Here is a 20,136-nt window from a genome sequence, read left to right as displayed (position 1 = left end):
CAAATCTGGAGGGTTTCCTGGTCATAATACAAAAGGAGTGCTGGTGTAGAGATGAAATGCAGTGGGGGAACTGCAGGAATAAAAATTAGCAGTTAAGGCATTAATTTTCAATAATAAGGATTCAAGAGACCACCTAAGAATAAGGGGAAGGGACAGAAAACACTTTATTGAAGTGTGCTTCTCAAAGCCTAGCTTTGAGGCACCAGGCCTGCCATGGAGAATTTCCACTGGTGAGGTCAAGGCTGAGGGAAGGAGTTCCAAGAGTGAGCTATTGGTTCAAGCCTATGCATTATGACTTGGCCCACTTCTAAAGTACCCAGTTAAGTGTCAGGGGTCCACCTTAGGAGGGGCTTCAAGAAAATGAGTCATGTAGAATAGCAAACTATCTAAAAACTATGAAGTGAGGAATGGCTCAAAGAATCTGGAACATTTAGTAAACAGAGAAATTTCATTTATTCCATCCTCACAGAATAAACACTATGGGGAAGCCACAGTGGTTCAGCAACAAAATTGATTTTTCTCTCAATCCAAGGGAAATAATTTTAAAAATGAAAACCATCCCATAGTGAAATAAGCCAATCCAGGGTCCCCAGAACTTGCCATCCCTGAACTGAAATAGAAGTTGATTTACAAGTACCTGGGAGGGATCAAGCAGAGGACAGAACACTGACCAAAGAGGACTTCACAGCTGCAGTGCATAATTTTCAGTGCCTTAGTCTCCTTTTAATGAAAAGCAAAACAAAAGCTCTCCACCTACCGGAAGATATTACAAGTCAATCCTGGCAGTTGTACAAGCTATAACCAACATTTGAAACATAGAAAGCTAAGAAAGAAAGTGAAGTGGACACATGTACCAAATCACAAACTTTTACAGTGCTCAGCTAGAGAGGAAATACTTTAACTATGTTGTTTACAATCCTGAATTAGAAAACCAAAACCCTCTAAAGTAAGAACTTTGGATTTGAGAGTTAAGAATTAACAAATTATGAATACTGAAACATTATATAAATGCTTTTTTTTCTTAATTTTCCAGTATGTTATAGAATAGCCAAAATTTATTACTGAAATTCCCTATACTAGTCCCATCCTTGTTTATGGTTCACTCCTGTGTAATGTTATAGTAATGGTAACCACTCCACCTTCCCCTTTTTGAATCCATAAAAACCCTAAACTCCTCAAACTCTGGAGACAGATTTAGGCCATTAGGCCATCTGAGCTCCTTGCTCTGTGCTAGCAATAGACTCTTTCCTTGTTTGAAATCCCAATGTCTCAGGAATTGATCAGTATGAAGCACCTCAGGAAAAGAGCCCCACTTTTGCTCTGTAACAGATAAATATGGGACCAGAATGAAATGTTAAAATTAAGCAAAATCAATACCACTACCATTCATACCACCCCAGTAAACATCAACAAAAGAACATGATTAAGATATGGCTCAGGTGACAGTAAAAAGAGCCTGGGACTTCAAATTAGGAAGCTGAGTTTTATTTCTGCCTCTACCACAACAGGTGGGAGAAGTCACTTTGCCTCTATTAGTTTCAGTTTTCTTACCTGTTAAATGAGTGGTTGGGCAAAGGGATCTCTAAGGGCTTATCCAATAATAAAATTCTGATTCCACAGAAATAAAATAGAAAATATTAATTTTGCAACAGCAAGATCAGGTTAGTACTTAGTTTACCCATGAACTTGACGTTTTGTTTTGTTTTGAAGCCATTTTCTTCTGTTTTAGCAAATTTCATTTTTCACAGAGAGAACACATGAGAGAGAGCGTGAGTCCAATAGGTAAAATGTTTCTCCTTTATGGACAAGAACCCATCTTTCACAGCAGTCAGCATTAGGAGTAACACTTGTTTTCTGATACCTTTTCCCATTGCTAAACAATCAATGAATTTGAGAAGCAAAGCATTCTTCTATAAAGTTTCTATCTGCCTTTAAAAATAAAATGGTAGACACTGGTACACCTTATTTTAGAATATCTTCCTAAAAATTAAACTAAACGCTCACAAATGGATGTGTTTTCTAAAGAACTACCCTCTAGAAATAAAAAATAGCTGAATTCGCGATGACGACCTGTGAATTGAAAGATTTCTAAGATATAACCAATTACAGAACAATCACAAGACCAAAAAAAAACACATTACTGAATATCCCCATCACCACAGTGATTACCACACAGCTCACTCAATAAACAATTTCTGAATGAAACAATCATTCATGTAGAGAAATCAGAAAAATAACTACTTAATCTTTCAGAAATAAAATTAAAGTGACACTAAAGATCAATCAATTCAAAGAACAGTCACTTGATCCATCTTAAATTTTGTCAGGAACATTTAGAAACACACAAACACATTTGTAGATGAAACCATTATGGTACAATAAGAAAAGTAACATTGGATAAAATCTAGGTAATAACTTTTACTTTTTAGTGAAACAAAAAAATTAAGTGCCTAAGAATACTGACTACGCTCTAACCAAAAGAACAGAAAGTGCTAAAGAATTCCGTTTGATGAAGTACAAGATAGACTATAGGAAGGAAAGTACATGCAAAGGTTAAGAGAAAGTGCTTTAAACTTTAAGACCGGTATTCAAATCCCAGCCCCAGTGACATAAGTGACCTTAGTAAATTAACTTCTTTAAGCCTCTATTTCCTCAGCTGCAAAACTAGGACAACATCACCTAATAGGATGAATTAAGAAAATCACTGAAAAGCACTTAAGCACAGTGCCTTGCAATTAGAAGGTGCTTAATAAATGGTTCAGTACTTAACAACTGTTATTAGGGCATTCCAACTGCAAACCACAAGTTTAAGTACAACCCATTTATGGGACGTTCAACAGAAGAAGGAAAGAAAGAGGGGTATGTGTCAGAGAGAAAAAGAGAGTATGCTTGTATTTTCATTCCTTTGTGGGAACTTTATTAAACCTGTCATTCTTGCTCTGGATCAAGATGACTTCCAAATGCCACCTAGGAATAGTAACTTTATTCCATATAGTTATAGAAATTATCAAAGAATTATATTTATAGAATTATTATAGAATTTTAGAAATAAAGACATAATTAAGGAGGAGTTGATGTAGTTTCCCTATTACTTCCACTAAGTACAGCAAAAAACCCTGGGTGTTCTATAAACATAAAACAAATGATTTTTGATGAGGGTGCAAAAGCAATCCAAAGGAAAAAATCTTTTCAACAAATAATGCTGCAGCAACTGTATATTTATAGGCAAAAAATGAACCTCAACCTAAACATTATACAAAAACTAACTCAAAAGGGACCATAGATCTAAATGTAAAATGCAGAACTATAAAACTTTAAGAAGAGCATACAGGATCAGGACTTGGAGAAGAGTTCTTAGACGTCAAACTGAAAGCATAATCCATAAAAGAAAAATTTGATAAATTAGACTTCAGCAAAACTAAAAACTTTTGCTCTGCAAAAGGCCCAGTTAAGAGAAGAAACAAGTTCCAGACTAGATCAAAATATTTACAAACCACAAAACTGACAAAGCACTCATATTCATAATATATAGAGAATATTCAAAACTCAACAAAAACCACCAAATAATTCTATTAGAAAATGGGCAAAAGACATGAAGAGTCATTCCATCAAAGAGGCTATACAGACAGCTCACAAAAAGATGTTCAGCATTACTAGTCTCAAGATAATGAAAATTAAGGCCTGGGGAGCATAAATTCCAGAGCAAGCCCCACTGATAGGGACTCATTTTTAGTTTTTCTATACATGGCTCTTCTGCCCCTTTTATTTGACCCTAAAATTAGCACTATACTTATTAAATATATGTCCCAGAGACTTAAATATTTGGTCTGTTCATGTGCCAGTTGAGGTCAGAATCTTAGCAGAGTTACAACACCTACTCTTTAGTTCTTTGGACTCACCCAGGACAACTAACCAGGAGATGATGGACAATGCCCATTCCAAGAAACTGAGAGTGTCTGCAACTACAAGCAAGAGAGTTCCATCCATCTGCCCCATGGAACCTAGGCCCCCTCTCAATTAGAAATAGAGTGGGCATCACCATCCCAAAATCCTAAAGACTGGGGCATGAACAATACACTAAAGTAGACATTATTATTCCAGGAATGGAAGAACTTGTATCTTTGATATAAAAGCAGTGGCCACCAGAGGTCCTGAGGGGAGGGATAGGGAAGAATATTCAAGACATTGGAATTGTCCTGCATGACACTGCAATGATGAATATACACCATTATATATTTTTTCATAACCTACAAAATTTTGCAGGATAGAATGTAAACTATAATGTAAACTATAATCCACAGTTAGCAGAAGTGTTTCAATATGTGTTCAAATTCAGCAACTAATGAAGGTTGTTATTAATGTGGGAAAGTGTGGGAGGGGGATGGGTGGGACATTTGGGAATCCCCTATATTTTTTTATGTAACATTTATGTAATCTGAAACTTCTTTAACAATAATAATTTTTTAAAAAATTTTTTAAGAAAATTAAGGCCACAAGGAGGTATTACTACATCCCTAGCAGAAGAGCTAAAACAAAAAATAGCATTGATACCAAATGCTGGTGAGGATGCTGAGAAACTGTATCTCTCATAAACTGCTGTTGGGAATGTACAATGGCACCATCACTATGGAAAAGTCAGTTTGGCATTCTAACCATACATTTAACATATGTCCCAACTATTGCTATACTGGGCATTTATCACAAAGAAATGAAAACTTACCTGTGATGATCAAACAAACTGCGAATGATCAAATGACCTATGAATGATCAAACTGTGGTATATCCACACTATGTAATACAACTAAGTAATAAAAATGAGTGCACAATTCATACAAGCAACAACTTATATGGATATCTGAGGCATTATGCTGAGTGGAAAAAAAAATCTCAAAAGGTTACAAACGTATGCTTTCATTTATATAACATTCTTGAAAGGACAAAATTATGGAGATAAAAAGCAGAGTAGAAGCTGCCAGGGTGGTAGCAGGGAGGCAGGTAAGTGTTACAATAAAGAGGTAGTGCTAGAGAGATCTTTGTGATGATGGAATCGTTCTGCATCTTGAATGTTGAGGTGTTATATAAATTTATACATGTGATGAAAAGGACACAGGACTATACACATACATACTTGAAAGACCTCTTCATACTTATCTTTGCAACTTCCTATGGATCTATGATTACTTAAAAACAACAACAACAAAGAATAAAGATATAAAGGCCACAAACTAAGCAGCCAGCAGCTCTTCAACCCAGGTTATCTGACTCCCATGTTTTTTTTCCCCTACCAAACACACTTACTCTGGTGTCTTCTCATCTCAAGAATATTTAATAAATAGAGCCAATGGATTTGAAGTGACAAAAATCCACTTCAAATGTAAACATGAAAGTCAACATAATAGACTAACTCAATTTTGCAGACAATTGAACATTAGTCATGCTGGATATATAGTTAATCTAAGGCTCTTTCCCTAGAAACCATTAAGAAAAAATGGGAGGGGAGTTGGGGTTTGTATTTCACAGAATCTTTTGAAGTGGAAGAAAAATGCAATCCAATTAATATTGCTTTGGAGACATGCATAGAGCAGCAACCAATAATGACAGGATTTATCTGGCATCACTCTAATTCATATGGCTCTGGTTACAGGTGTTTCTTCCAGGTACCTGGGGCTGTTACTGCACTTGGGAGGGCAGGGACATCAGGCAGATAAGCCTTTGCATTCCCTCCAACCCCAACCCTTATTTAGTCACAAGCCTTAAAAAGAGAACAAACATCTAATTCCCTTGTAAAACAAATGAATGCTCTATAATTTTCTAGCAGCTGCTGACAACAACGCACTGTGCTCTCATATTTCTATTAAAGCAATCTGTGGCTGATTTATTAAAAGCTCGGATACATCATAACACATGACGGAGGCATCATTATAGTACTATTTACAACCCCTTAATGGGGTAACGGGTAGGAGCAATGCAGTAGACTACAATCGGTTTCCTTCTGTTAGAAGAAGCTGCTTTTCTTGGATGGGAGCTGCTATTCTCAAGTAAAAAGACTCAAGCAAGGTAAGAAGGGGGCAGCAACCCACTCCTGTGAGGGAATTAGGGACCCTGTGACTTATAGCAAACTATCAGATACACATGATGCTAACAGCTTACAGGACATGGTACAGATGGCTAGTCTCTCTATCCAGTAGCTTAATTTCTCTCTTTCTGCAGAATCAGAAGACTCTTCCCTCCCACATCTATTAATCTCCAAAAATAAATCTGGTGGAGAAGGAAGACCCATGGAAGAAACTGAGGGAAGGAAGTGGGAAATCGAAAGAGGATCATATAGTACTTGGGTTAGACTAGGGAAGGAGCAGAGTTGTTTTCAGATACTAGGGATGAGGTGCAGTGACAGGTTTTCACAAGTTTAAAACTGTTCCTCTGTCCTCCTTGCGCATCTGTGACTCATTTCTTATTCTAACAAGTGTCCTTTGCTCAACTTTTGATCCCAATCCCTCTGGTAAAAATGATATAATAAAAAATTTGCCTCTCGTCTTTTACCCTCTAGTATGAAAGTAAGCTCCGAGGTCCCTATTCCTACAAGCACCAGCATTTTGAACCACATATCTATCTAGAGGCAGGGAAAAAAACAAGGCAGCAAAGCAGGGTGGAATAAGGAAGGCCAAATGCATTCCCAGAGATGTACTGGTGCCAGGGGCTTGAAGATGAGTCCTGCTCTCCTTAATAGAGGCTATAGGGGAGCAAAGTAGATGTTATAATCTGAACCCATCATTTAGTATGAAACACCAAGTCTTTATCATGACCCACAAAGACACATATGAGTTGGATCCCAGCTTTGTCTTCAACTTCATCCCCACCACTCTTCCTTCCCTCACTCTGCTATAGCCACATTACTGTTCCTCAAACACCAACCATGGTCCCATCTCAGGGTCTTCATATTTGCTTGTTAAATCCACTTACACCATTTATTCCAGAAAGATGTAGATCAATATCCTAAACACCTAAGGAAACTAGGGTGTATTGATAAAGACAGTGAAAATGGAGGGATTTGTATGTTATTTCTTAAGTGTTCCTATAGTTCTGTCAGCTATACCAGCATCTGCTTCTGACTGGTTGAATGGAAAATGGGGAAAAGGAAAGCATACAGAAGAAAGAATCTGGGAGCTTTGGGAATTCAGCCCATCTCCTTTCTGTCTAGGTTAGGCAGTGGCCCACTCCATGTGGTACTATTCACCAGACCAGCTTTAGAAAATGGAACCCTCTCTTAATTTGTAAACACCCTCTCTGCTCTGATGTCACTAAATATAGATCAATATTACCAATTTTCCTTTTCTAGCTTCACTTCTGATTCATGCCACTGTGGCCACTTATAAACCAATGAAGTGCTAAACACCCAGGGAAAAGCAGGTTTTGTATTAACATGTAATTTTACTTCACACTTAGAAGCTTACACAAGCGCATCAATAACCATTCCCGCTGCTGTTTGAGGCAATATGGCCAGCCTCAGGGAATCAAGAATGATTGCTTCAAGCCAGTCATGGTCACCTTGATTCTCTTTATCAGAGATTACTCAAGATGGAGCGGGGCAGCAAAAGTGACCCAAATATGATCAATGAGATGGAAGCACAAATCTTCAGTAGGCTTCTGGGGAAAATCTTCTTCCCTGATAAGATACAAACATATACCTGAAAGACCCTTTCTGCTCTTGGCACTCTTTTCTATTGTTGTGAATGCTGTAAAGACATTATTTTTGGAACTATGGCAGCCATTGTATAACCATGAGGTCACAAGCATGTGACTGAAATCTAACACTATGAATGGCAGGGGAAAAATGATGAACAGAGTTTGTATCTTTGAGCCTCTGAACCAAACCCTTATCTCCTGGCTGCTTTCAAGTAAGCAATAAATATATTTAAGTTTTAAGGCACTCTTAGTTAGGTTTCCCCATTGTTTACACAGCCCAAAGCACTCTGACACAATGCTTTTTGCCCATTTCACAGGATGGGGAAAATTAGTTGCTAGAGAATTAAATAACTTTACAAGACTGAGTGAGGCCACTGTGCACAGCACATGATATTAGGTAATATGTAACACAATAAATGGAAGGGGAGTGGGGGAACTGAGATTCCCAAATGCCAGGGCTAAAATCCACCCATAAGTCTAAAGCAATTCAAACATTCCAATGTGTACTAACCAACAACAGATCTAGAGGCTGAGGTCCCAGGGGCATAGCTTGTGTTCTTGAAAAACCCTGAGTGTTTTCACTTAGTCAAATATTATGCTTCTGCTTTTTAAATATTTCCATTTAAATGTAGATTTTGACCTTCTCTTTAATGAAATATTAATATGAGTATAAAATATATATTACTCATCATCTGAGAGAGGGTCTCTTTCCAGTGTCTGTCATGTTTCCTCTCCACTTTCTTGGGACGACTTCTGAAAACCATGACAGTTTTAGCTGCAGAACCCGTATCTGTCAAGTACCTCACTGAATCAATGAAAGCTAGAAGACTACATACTCCTCAGATGCATTTTGGGTTTGTTTATGCATGTCTGTTTAATTTCTTTCATTCATTTTCAGTACGATTGGTTTCCGTATAGCAATGGCCATTTAAGGACTGGGGGGCAAAAATGAAAACCATCTCTAGCAATACAAAGCAAAGGAAAGGTTAATTCCATTTGAAATATCTCCTTTCCTAAATAAGTAGGCTATCTTGAGATTAACTGGGTTTCTATTTCTTTCTAATAGCTAAAGCTCTTTAAATAGAATGCGGGATGTTTTTAAAAACACCAAATTGTTCCATTTACTTAGATTTATCATCTTCATTATTCAATCAGCCAAATGATAGCTGGCAAACAAGTAGAGCAAGAAGGATTGGCCATTTGTGAATGTTCCCCCATTTATTTATCACTTCATACTTAATTATGAATCACTTTAATATGAAACAAAAACACTATTTAATAAACCACATCCAAAGTAAAACTGTCCTAAGCATCACAGTATTGACTGCTGAAGTAAAAAGGAGATTGTATTCAGGAATTGAAAGACTTAGGTTGAGGTCTTATGGCATTCTTGGTTGTATACCTTCATACACATTACTTCACCTCTATGAATCTGTTTCCCCATCTCTAAAATGGATACAGCATGTTTACTTTGCTACATGAGTTCTGCTGCAACCATTTGATTACATTTGGCTTTGATCATATGATTATCATTTGAGCAAAGCCACCAGAAAGCTCCCTCAATGATAAATGAAAATCTTGGAAATTAGCCTTTCAAGAAATCTGAAATATTGGCATTCCATCTGGTGCTCTGTGACCAGGTCAAGTGACAAATGCCACAGAGAGGTTGCTCTGCCCTATATCATCGTGTTCAGTAATTCTTTTATTCACTCACTCACCACTATCACTCACTCAACAAATATTTATTTCATCCTCTGTATTACAAGCACTGCATCAAGCAGAGTACTGAACAACACAAACATTCCTGCCCTTGTAGGGGCTTACAATCTTCTCTAACAGACTTCCTAAACTTTGATTTTTTTGTATACACCTGTTTGTGGAAGAATTCTGACCTAAGAACAAGCCACTATGCCATCCTTTTCCAAATTTTCATTACTTTTCCTGGACTAGTCCTGAAGAAACCACTTTATTTGGTTCACCTCTTACCACTTTCATGTAATACTCCTTTTACTCATCCACAAGATATTTACTGAGCACCTCTTATAGATCCACTGGGAGAGTTGAAGCCAAATGGTGTTATCGAATTCCTCTTTTCCAGACCTTAATGTTACCATGGAATCACAACCTCATGTTACTACAGAAATCCTAGATTCACTTATCCCTGAGTTTGAAAGGGTTCTGAATGCAGGTCTTTGCCCAAACTGGGCCTGGACACCAGCCCAATCCCACAGGACATATCCTGCACTATCAGCCTGCAAATAGAACAACACTAAATCCAAATCTCACCCCACCCTTGGCACCAACTGGGAGTAAACACCTACCATTATGATTGTCTATCGGTAAAGTTTTATACCTCTCTGAAGACCTAAGCCAGGATGGGCAGCCAGCAGAGTTTTACTGCCACTTATTCATTTCTGTGCTCATGTGCCAAAATACCAGAATCAAATCCAGTTGCTGAGACCACAGCACCACAAGCATGAACACTTAACTTTAGGGTCACAACAGGAATAGTCCCAGTGTAAATACATGCAACATATTCAAATAGATAAAACAAGTGATAGTTATTGGTAATACTCAAAGGTTGGAGTAGGAGAGTTTGAGCAATATAAACTACTTTTGAAATTCTTTCTTTGAAATTTCCAACATCATAGGCAAAAGAGGGGCAAAAAAAACCACAAAAAACAAAAAAAAAAGAAAACCCCACCAATTCCTTGTCACATACTTTCATGATCAAAAATTTATTATCCAAACAGAGGAGCAAGATGGCAGCAGAGGAAGGAGTTCTAAGAGTCAGCTCATTCTATAGTGCAGTAAGTAATCACCAACCACTATCTGAAGTACCTGTCTGGGGGGCCCAGGAGACCAAAAGAGCTTCTGCAACATCCTCGGAGGAACAGAAGGAGAAGACTGCCCATCTGCAGTGAAGATTCCTAAGTAGAGCACTCCACCCCATGGAGGCTGAGGTCCATCCCCACTGGAAGAGCAAACCGCATTAGGAGCTATTCCATGGCTGGAGTTGGAAAATACATTTCCCCAAAACAGGGAAGGAAGCGATGGTCAGGTACTGACTTCTGTTACTAATTAATAATTTCGACTGGCTAACGCCTAAGAACAGCTAAAGTGAGAAGCCATGAAAGTTGGAAAGAGGCTGGTAGCCTCCACTTTACTACACTCCCAGCATAAGGGGAAGTGGGGCTGACTGAAAATCACAGTGACAGCAGGGACCAGCTTCTTTCCAACTAGGTTGAATTGCAGCCCTAGCCTAGGCTCCAGCCCTACCTCCAGCACAGAAGAATCTGGGGGCACCTGCACCAGCCTCTGCAGGCAACTGTAGTCACTTTCAGCAGCATGGGCTAGATTGCTGGGCACTTTTGGTTTCATCCCTGCCCACCAATAGGAATGGAGGAGGGATGTGTTTCCCCCAACTTCTCTGAGCAATTGAAGGAGTTTTTGACCTGCATGGAATGGACTGTTAGATACCTGTGGCTCCACCGCCACCCCAAACAGGATATGGGGGGGATGTGTTTTCTCAACCTCTCCAGGCAACTGCAAGTGCTTTCAGTATGCAAGAACTAGTCTGTTGGGCACTCCTAAGGCTCCGTCTCCTGACGGGGGAACAGTGGGGGGTGGGTGCTTCATCCATCTACCTGGGCAACTGCAGTCAGTTTTGACCTACATGGCTTCGTCTGCAGCCCACACCTGCAGCTCCATCCTTACCCCCAAGCAAGGAAGGAAGGGACATGGCGCTTCATCAGTCTCTCCAGGCAACTACAGGTGATCATGGCCTGCTCAGCTTCTATTACTAAACATGGCTGTGGTTCTGTTCATATCCCCTGTAAGGGGAGAAAGGTGGGAGAAGCTTCAATGGTTCCTGGGGCAATGCAGGTAGCTTCAGCCTCCATGGCTTAAAATACCAACTGCATCCTCAGCTCTTACTACACAACCAACAAGGGAGAAAGGGTAAAAAACAGATTAAAAGAGCTGAAAAAATTCAGACAGAATAAATATGAGCCACTATAAAGTTCTAAATTAAGCTGAACCAAGTATCAAAGAGGGGCTTTAACACAAAGTCAATCAAATAGGAAGACCTAGACTAAAGAGAGAAACTGCACCAAGAATAAATACATCTAGTAAATCACATGCCAGAACACACACAAAAAAACTTACAATCCATACCAAGGAATAGGAAAACATGGCCCAGTCAAAGCAGCAAGCTAAGCCTCCAGATAACATAAAGGACTTGAGACAACGAATCATAGAGGTCTAAAGAGATTAAGGATATTATAAGAAGATACTGTGTGGGAACAAAGAAGAATTTGAAAGCATACACAGAAAAACAGCAGATCTTATGGGAATGAAATTAAAAACAGACGGGAGGTATGTAACAGAATATTTGAGGAGGCAGAAGAAAGGATCAATGAGCATGAAGACAAGCATACAATGGAACAGGTAAAAGATGGAAAAAACTGAACAAGGTCTGAGGGAACTAAATGTCAGCAAGAGATGCACAACAGGGAAACGGACTTAGGCCCAGTGGTTAGGGCGTCCATCTACCATATGGGAGGTTCGCAGTTCAAATCCCGGGCCTCCTTGACCCATGTGGAGCTGGCCATGAGCAGAACTGATGCGCGCAAGTAGTGCCGTGCCATGCAAGGGTGTCCCCCGCGTGGGGGAGCCCCACGCGCAAGGAGTGCGCCCGTGAGGAAAGCCGCCCAGCATGAAAAGAAAGAGCAGCCTGCCCAGGAATGGCGCCACCCACACTTCCCATGCCGCTGACGACAACAGAAGTGGACAAAGAAACAAGACGCAGCAAATAGACACCAAGAACAGACAACCAGAGGAGGGGGGGAAATTAAATAAATAAATAAAATCTTTAAAAAAAAAGAGAGAGAGAGAGAGATGCACAACATACATTATGGGTGTCCCAGAAGGAGAAAAGAAGGGAAAAGGGGCAAAAGGAATATATGAGGTAATAATGGTAGAAAATTTCCCAACCATATTAAAGGACATAGATATCTGTGTCCAAGAAGCACAACGTATCCCATCTGAATAAATCCAGATAGAACTACTCCAAGACACATACTAATCAAAATGTCAAACACCAGAGATAAATAGAATCCTGAGAGCAGGGAGAAAAAAAGAGATGCAGCACATATGAGGGATGCCTAGTAAGACTAAGTACTGGCATCACAAACCATGGCAGCAAGAAGGCAGTGGTATGATACACTTAAGATACTGCAAGAAAAAAACTGCCAGCCAAGATCTTATATCCTGCAAGACTATCTTTCAAAAATCAGAACTTTAGATAAACAGAAAGTGAGAGAGTTTATAACAAAGAGACCAGATTTGCAGGAAATACTAAAGGGAGAGCTAGAACCTGAAAAGAAAAAGTAGGAGAGAGAAGCTTGGAAGAAAATCTAGAAATGAGGATTATATCAGTAAAAGCAACAAAGTATAAAAAGAATGGTGAAAATCAGGTATGACAGATAAAACCCAAAGATCAAAATGGGTGAAGTAAGAACTGCCTTCACAGTAATAACATTGAATTTTAATGGAATAAACTCCCCAATCAAAAGACAGAGACTGACAGAATGGATAAGGAACCGTGTGTAAAAACAAAAGAAAAAGAGAAAGAGAAGGAGAAAGAGAAGGAGAAAGAGAAAGAGAAAGAGAAAGAGAAAGAGAAAGAGAAAGAGAAAGAGAAAAGAAAAGAAGAAAAGAGAAAAAACTATGTGTCATCCATATGCTATCTAAAAAGACCCACCTTAGACCAAAGGATACAAACAGATTGAAAACGAAAGCCTGGAAAAAGGTATTCCACACTGGAAGAGCTATACTTATATCTGACGAAACAGACTTTAAAAACAAAATTGTTATAAACAAGGAAAGACATTATATATTAATAAAAGGTGTAAATCACCAGGAAGAAGTAACTATCATAAATGCATATGCACCTAACCAGGATACCCCAAATTACATGAGACAAGCACTGGCAAAACGGAAAGGAGAAATAGACGTCTCTACAATAATATTTGGAGACTTCAATACACCACTCTTATCATTGGATAGAATATCTGGACAGAAGATCAATATAGAAACAGTGAACTTGAATAATACAGCAAATAAATTAAACTTAGTAGAAATGTACAGAATGTTGCACCTAAAACAACAGGCAATACATTTCTCTCAAGGGCTCACAGATCCTTCTTGAGGACAGACCATATGTTAGGTCACAAAAGCAGATCTCAATAAATTTAAAAAGATAAAAATTATACAAAGTACTTTGTGACAGAACATGTGGCACCATCATGGGAATTGAAATCTACCACAACAAAGACTAAAAAGGTTCAGTGCAAGGAGCCCAAGAAACAGGACATCTACCTGAGGCTGCTGCTCAAGCTCTACAGGAATTTGGCCAGATGAAACATCTCTATCTTCAACCATGTTATGCTGAAGCAGCTGTTCATGAGTCGCACTAAGCAACTACCCCGTCCTTTCCCTGAATAATTCAGAATATAAAGCTTCTTGGCTGTGAAAACAAAACAGCTTTGATTTTGGGGACCATAACAGATGATGTGCAGATTCAAGAGGCACCCAAACTGAAGATTTGTGAACTGTGCATGAACAGTTGTCCCTGGAGCCACATCCGCAACACCAGAGGCAAGATCCTCACCTTTAATCAGTTGGCCCTGGACTCAGTGAAAGACTGCAGCAGCATCCTGCTCTCTGGTCCCTGGAAGGGCCAGAAGGTATATAGGCATTTCGGCAAGGCCCCAAGAACACCACAGAGCCATACCAAACCCGTTGTCCACTCCAAGTCCAGAAGTCTGATTGCACCAGAGGCACCAGAGCCATAGGAACAAAAACTAGCCTCAGATCCTGCTCTGTTATTAAAATGTTCGCATGCTGGGATAAAAACATACTTTCTCTGATCATAAAGGAATAAAGCTGGAAAGAGTGGGTTGAAGAAGAAAGTGCAAAAGAAATCAATAAATATCTCGAGACAAATGAAATCGAGATTACAACATATCAAAACCTATGGGATACAGAAGATGCAATGCTGAAAGGGAAATTTATAGCCCTCAATGTTTGCATCGAAAAAGAAGAACTAAAATCAATGATCTAACTATACATATGGAGGAACTAGAAAAACAACAGCAAACTATTCCCAAAGCAAGCAGAAGGAATGAAATAACAAAGATCATTGCAAAAGTAAATGAAATTGAGAAGCAAAAAACAATAGATGCAAATAGCTAAAATCAGAAATGAAAACAGGGACATTACTACTGTCCCCACAGAAATAAGAGATCACAGAAGGATACTATGTCAACAAACTAGACAATGCAGATGAAATGGAAAAATTCTTAGGAACATATGAACAACTTACATTGACCCTACAAGAAATAGCAGACTTTGACAAACTAATCACAAGTAAAGAGACTGAAACAATCATCAAACAACTCTACAAAATGAAAAGTCCAGGACCAGATGGCCTCATAGATGAATTCTACCAAGCATTCAAAAAAGATTTAATACCAATCTTACCCAAACTCTTGCAAAAAATTGAACCAAACTCATTCTATGATGTCAGTATCATCCTAATATCAAAGCCAGATAAAGATATTACAAATAAAAGAAAATTACAGACCTATTTCCCTAATGAATATGGATGCAAAAATCCTGAACAAAATACTCACTAATCAAATTCAACAACATACTGAATTAGTCATCATGATCAACTGGATTCTATACTAGGCATGCAAGGATGGTTGTGACACAAGAAAATCAATCAACGTAATACACGACATTAATAAATCAAAGAAAACTCACATGATCATCTTGATTGACACAGAAAAGTCACATTTAACAAAATACAGCATACTTTCTGGATAAAAATACTCAAAAGATAGGAATTAAAGGAAACTTTCTCAACATGATAAATGGTATATATGAAAAACCTACACCTAACATTCTAGTCAATAGTGAAAGACTGAAAGTCTTTTTTTTAAAGATTTATTTAATTTATTTCTCTCCCCTTCCCTCCCCCACATTGAGCAGGGGTGCCCCTGCATAGCACAGCATTCCTTGCACGCACGAACTCTGCATGTGAGCTAGCTCACCAAATGGGTCAGGAGGCCCTGGGTATCAAACCCTGGACACTCCCATATGGTAGGCGGATGCTCTATCAGTTGAGCCACATCCATTTCCCAACTGAAAGCTTTTTTATGTATATCCAAGGCTCTCATGCTTTGTCATCATCCGAAAGTTTGCGAACATGCTCCTCTGTTCTCTCTGCTAAAGCACTAACATTATTAAACTTATATAATGACTGATAATCACTTTTATATAATGACTTTTATAATACAAAATATTTATATTTTTGTAATATTATCAAAAATTAATATTTACGGAGTACTTAGTCTGTGTGAAGCATTTATGTGCTGAGCACTAAAGCTATGCACCTTATATGCTAAATGCATATTTTATAACCTCAACAACACTTTTTGGTAATATTATTACTACACCCATTTTAAAGATAGAGACCCTGAGAGACATTAAATAAGTAAATTACCCAAAGCTACACCACTTGCAAAGGACACAGTCAATATTTGAATCCAGGCAGCCCACTGATGTTATTTGAGAAATTCTCAAACATATTGAAAATATGAAGTGAATACCCATGTCTACTATTTAGATTTAAAATTGGTAATATTTAGCCAAACTCACTTTATCTACACATTACTTTTCTATCTTACGGAACCATGTGAAAACAAAGTATGGGTATTATGACACTCCCTGCTGAAATATGTCTCCAAGAATAAATACATTCTTTTAACACAATCAAAATACCATTATTATACCTAAGAAATTAGAAAGAAGTTCCGAATGTCATCTAATATTCAGTCCATATTAAAATTTCCACGATTGCCCCTAAACATCTTTTATAGCAGTTATTATTTTCAAACCAGTTCCAATCAAGATTTATGCACTGCACTTGGTTGTTACATTCCTTGGTCTCTTTTAATCCAGAAGAATGTCCACCATCAATTTATTTTTCTCTTGACACTGATTTTCTGGAGAGATCACAAAGACCCCACCTTCTGGATTTATTGGATGGTTTCCCTAGTGTGAATTATTTTGTTTCTCTTTCCCGTATGTTTTCTGTAAAACTGACTAGATGAAGGTTAAAAAGTTTTGGCTAAAACTACTCCTCATTTTACATGGCAGAAGGAGGGTCATACTATTAGGCTACCTTACCATTTATGATGCTAATTTTGACCATTAACACAACCAAATAGGTATTAGCTAAAGTGGTGTCCACCATAGTAAAAGCACATGTCCCTGCAGAGTGGATGTAGCTCAGTAGTTGAGCACCTGCTTCTCATGTACGAGGTCCTGGGTTCAAGGCCCAGTAACCCCTTTTTTAAAAAAAGAAAAGCATATGTCCCTTTGCAAATAATCTGTGGGGTATTCTTTGATACCATACCATTTTTTGATACCACTATGTTTCCCAACATCCTTTCACCTAATGGTTTTGCCTTCTACTGGTAGCCCTTGCCTGAATCAAATATTTCACCACAGGTTACAAATGCTGGTATTCTACTTCCATGCTTCCTTTTATATTTTATTTGTTGGCATCCTTTTATAAACAAGAGCTTTCCCTCTTCAATCAGAGAGCTACCATTTCTCATTAAAAGGCATGGTCAATGCTTAATTCTTTTTCTTTAATTTCCAAGTTTTTGAAAGAGGAGTTGGCATAATAGCCAATTCTAATGGTAACAAGAATCACCCCCCTTCCTCTATTTTTCTTGTCACTGTGGATTCATGGATTTTATTTGCTCAGTGTTTTACTTTCAATTGCAGTCATTCTCTTAATGTTCAATTTGTCTGAAAAATCTGACCAGTGGAAGCCCCATCAAGCTGTGGAGCCCAATGTTCTTAACCACCACATTCATTACATTGAGGATTGCTCAACAAAACTACATTTATTTGCTTAATCTTAGCATCCTGTGGGCTTCACAACACTTCTCCTAGTGGAACACTTATGAAACAGCTATTAATAAACTCAAGGCTTGACAAGAACCTTAATTTTGTTTCCGAGCTTAATCTGAACAAAAGATGCTAAGAAAACATGTAATTTAACTCTGAGAGATGTTTTGGAATACAAGGAGATTGCTTTATGTTTCCTCAACAGTCCTCCTTGAATAGTCTGGAGCCCTAAAAAGTGAACTGAAAAATTCCAACATTTACTGAACTACTGTTATGCTCAAGAAACAGTACTCAGTACTACAGATACAAAGAAGAGACTAGGTCACAGGCTGAGACAGACAAAAGCAGTTGATTACAGCACAAGTTATGTTCGAAATCATGACCTTGGACGCCAAAAAATGTCCAAGCAAAACAGAGGCAATGAAGGTCAGCAATTTTCTGTCCACTAAACATATAGATCCCAGTGTATACTCCAGCCTGGAGATTTCTAGTGGGCAAGGGGTTCATGCCCTCTTCATGAAATCAGGTCGGTCTTTTTCTAACACACACCTGATTCTCTTATTACCCACAATGACCCCACCAACCTACAATAAAGTAGCTAAAAAAGTTTCAGTTTGCCTCCAATGGGTGAAGAAGCAGAGGGAATGGTACAGCTCTGACCATAAATATCTGTGACCAAAAACAAGGCATCAATCAAAGCTCATATTCATAACTAAAGCCAGGGTTTTAAAATTATGCTCTATGGGAGTTTCTCAGAAACTAGAGGGAGGGCTGAATAAATAGAACTTATATTTGTTCAACGCCCGCTCCAACCCTCCCTTCAAACAAAGCAGCTACGTTTTTGCTTTGCTATTTGATTATACAATCTAGGAATAGTTCTATATAAGGAAAGGTTCCACAACTAAAAGAATTCTATAAAATTGCTGATGTAGTGCAGTCATCAAAAGACTGGGATTCTTGGTCCTTAGCTATTCCTGCCCAATTTTGTGATTCTGGGAAAGTCACATACAAACTATAGTGTAATGACTGAGAGCAAAGGCTCTGAGAGAACCAAACAGCCTGGGTGCAATTCCCAGCTGTGTAGATAAGGCAAATGACTGAAACTCGCTGTGTCTCAGTTTCCTTACCTGCAAAATGGAGACAATAAGAGTGCCTGCCTTGTTCTGAGGATCAAATGGGGGTAATATATGAAAAGATTCTGAAGAGTATCTGGCTTAGAAAGTGCTCAAATGTTAGCTGCTGTTGGTGTCATCAATATCCCTCACCCCCTTTAGACCTGTTTCTTGAATTATAAAATAAATACAGGATTTCTAAGAGTCACCACAAATTTAAACTTCCTGCAAACTCCTAACACTGGCCACCTATTTTTTCAAATGCATAAAATACAATAGCTTGAATTAGACTATGGAAGCACATATATGTCCTCTCCCACTTCAACATTCACCCATGTGCATGAGCCTCATGAAGCAAAGCAATCCATGACATCAAGAGAGAAAAGGCAAAGAGAAAACCTATTCCACAGGATCCTAGCTGCAGGCAGAGACTTCTCCTCCTGAGCTTCCTGTTCAATAAAGATCCTCAGCATAAATAGCATGAGAGAAGCTAAACATCCCAGGGAGGATGGTTTGCAAGCTTCCATTTTATGCCAGATTTAACCAATCAAAGTTAAATGGAAAATGTGTATTATTAATAAAAGGCTCAGTGTCACTTTACTTCTTATGCTAAAGCACAATCAATGATGCTGGAGAGAGCTAAGGGCTTTTAAAATACACTATGTGGTCCCTTAAAAAACATGATGCCTCTTGATGAACACTTCTTTGCTGGTGTCCCCTGCAAATAAGCAAGAATACATAGCAAATTACTACATGCAATAAGCAAGCCTCTGTTTCCCTCCCTGACACAAATGGCCTAGTAGTGACTCATAGCAGGACCAGGAGGCAAGGAGAGGAGGGGCAGGTAATTGCAGACTCCTCTCAGTGGGGCACTTAGGGGATAATGAAGCAGGAAGCAACTGGAATCATCTTGGGCCTCCTGGGTAGCATAAAGAAAACAAAAGGTAACCAGGAAAGAAACATCTCCATTCAAAGTCTGACCCTACCATGTTCTAGCTGGATAACCTTGGGCAATTTAACCTCTCTGAGCAACTGCAAAATGGAGAAAGTGCTACTCATTTCAAAGGACTAGTGATATAGATAGCTATCGTTACTAATGGCTTCTCAATTACCAGGACTGCCAAAATATCTATGTGCATTAGTTTCATGGAATTTCCCTAACAACTCTAGGGGTATGGATTATTATCATCCTCATTTTTAGACAAAAAAATAAATAACTGAGGCACAGGCTCACCCCTTAAGTCCTCTTAGCTATTACCCCAGGCCAGATACTGAGCTTGCCTTGTCTCTATTTCACGAAGCATTCCTTAAATCACCCAAGCTCAAACAAAGTCTCTTACAAGTACATCTC

At 38.6% G+C, this 20,136-nt stretch overlaps 1 protein-coding gene and 1 pseudogene across 7 annotated transcripts in view; one reads left to right on the top strand and one right to left on the bottom strand.

The window, feature by feature from the left end:
* Positions 1-20,136, bottom strand: part of AUTS2 (activator of transcription and developmental regulator AUTS2) — a 1,252,826-nt gene that overhangs the window by 991,431 nt on the left and 241,259 nt on the right. The gene's annotated exons all lie outside the window — the stretch shown is intronic.
* Positions 13,992-14,540, top strand: LOC139437461 (large ribosomal subunit protein eL18-like; annotated as a pseudogene).

The sequence above is a fragment of the Dasypus novemcinctus genome, chromosome 23 (assembly GCF_030445035.2).
Source record: "Dasypus novemcinctus isolate mDasNov1 chromosome 23, mDasNov1.1.hap2, whole genome shotgun sequence".
In the NCBI taxonomy this organism is placed as follows: Eukaryota; Metazoa; Chordata; class Mammalia; order Cingulata; family Dasypodidae; genus Dasypus; species Dasypus novemcinctus.
Note: the sequence above shows the minus strand (reverse complement) of the source record. Positions and strands in the feature narration are given on the sequence as shown.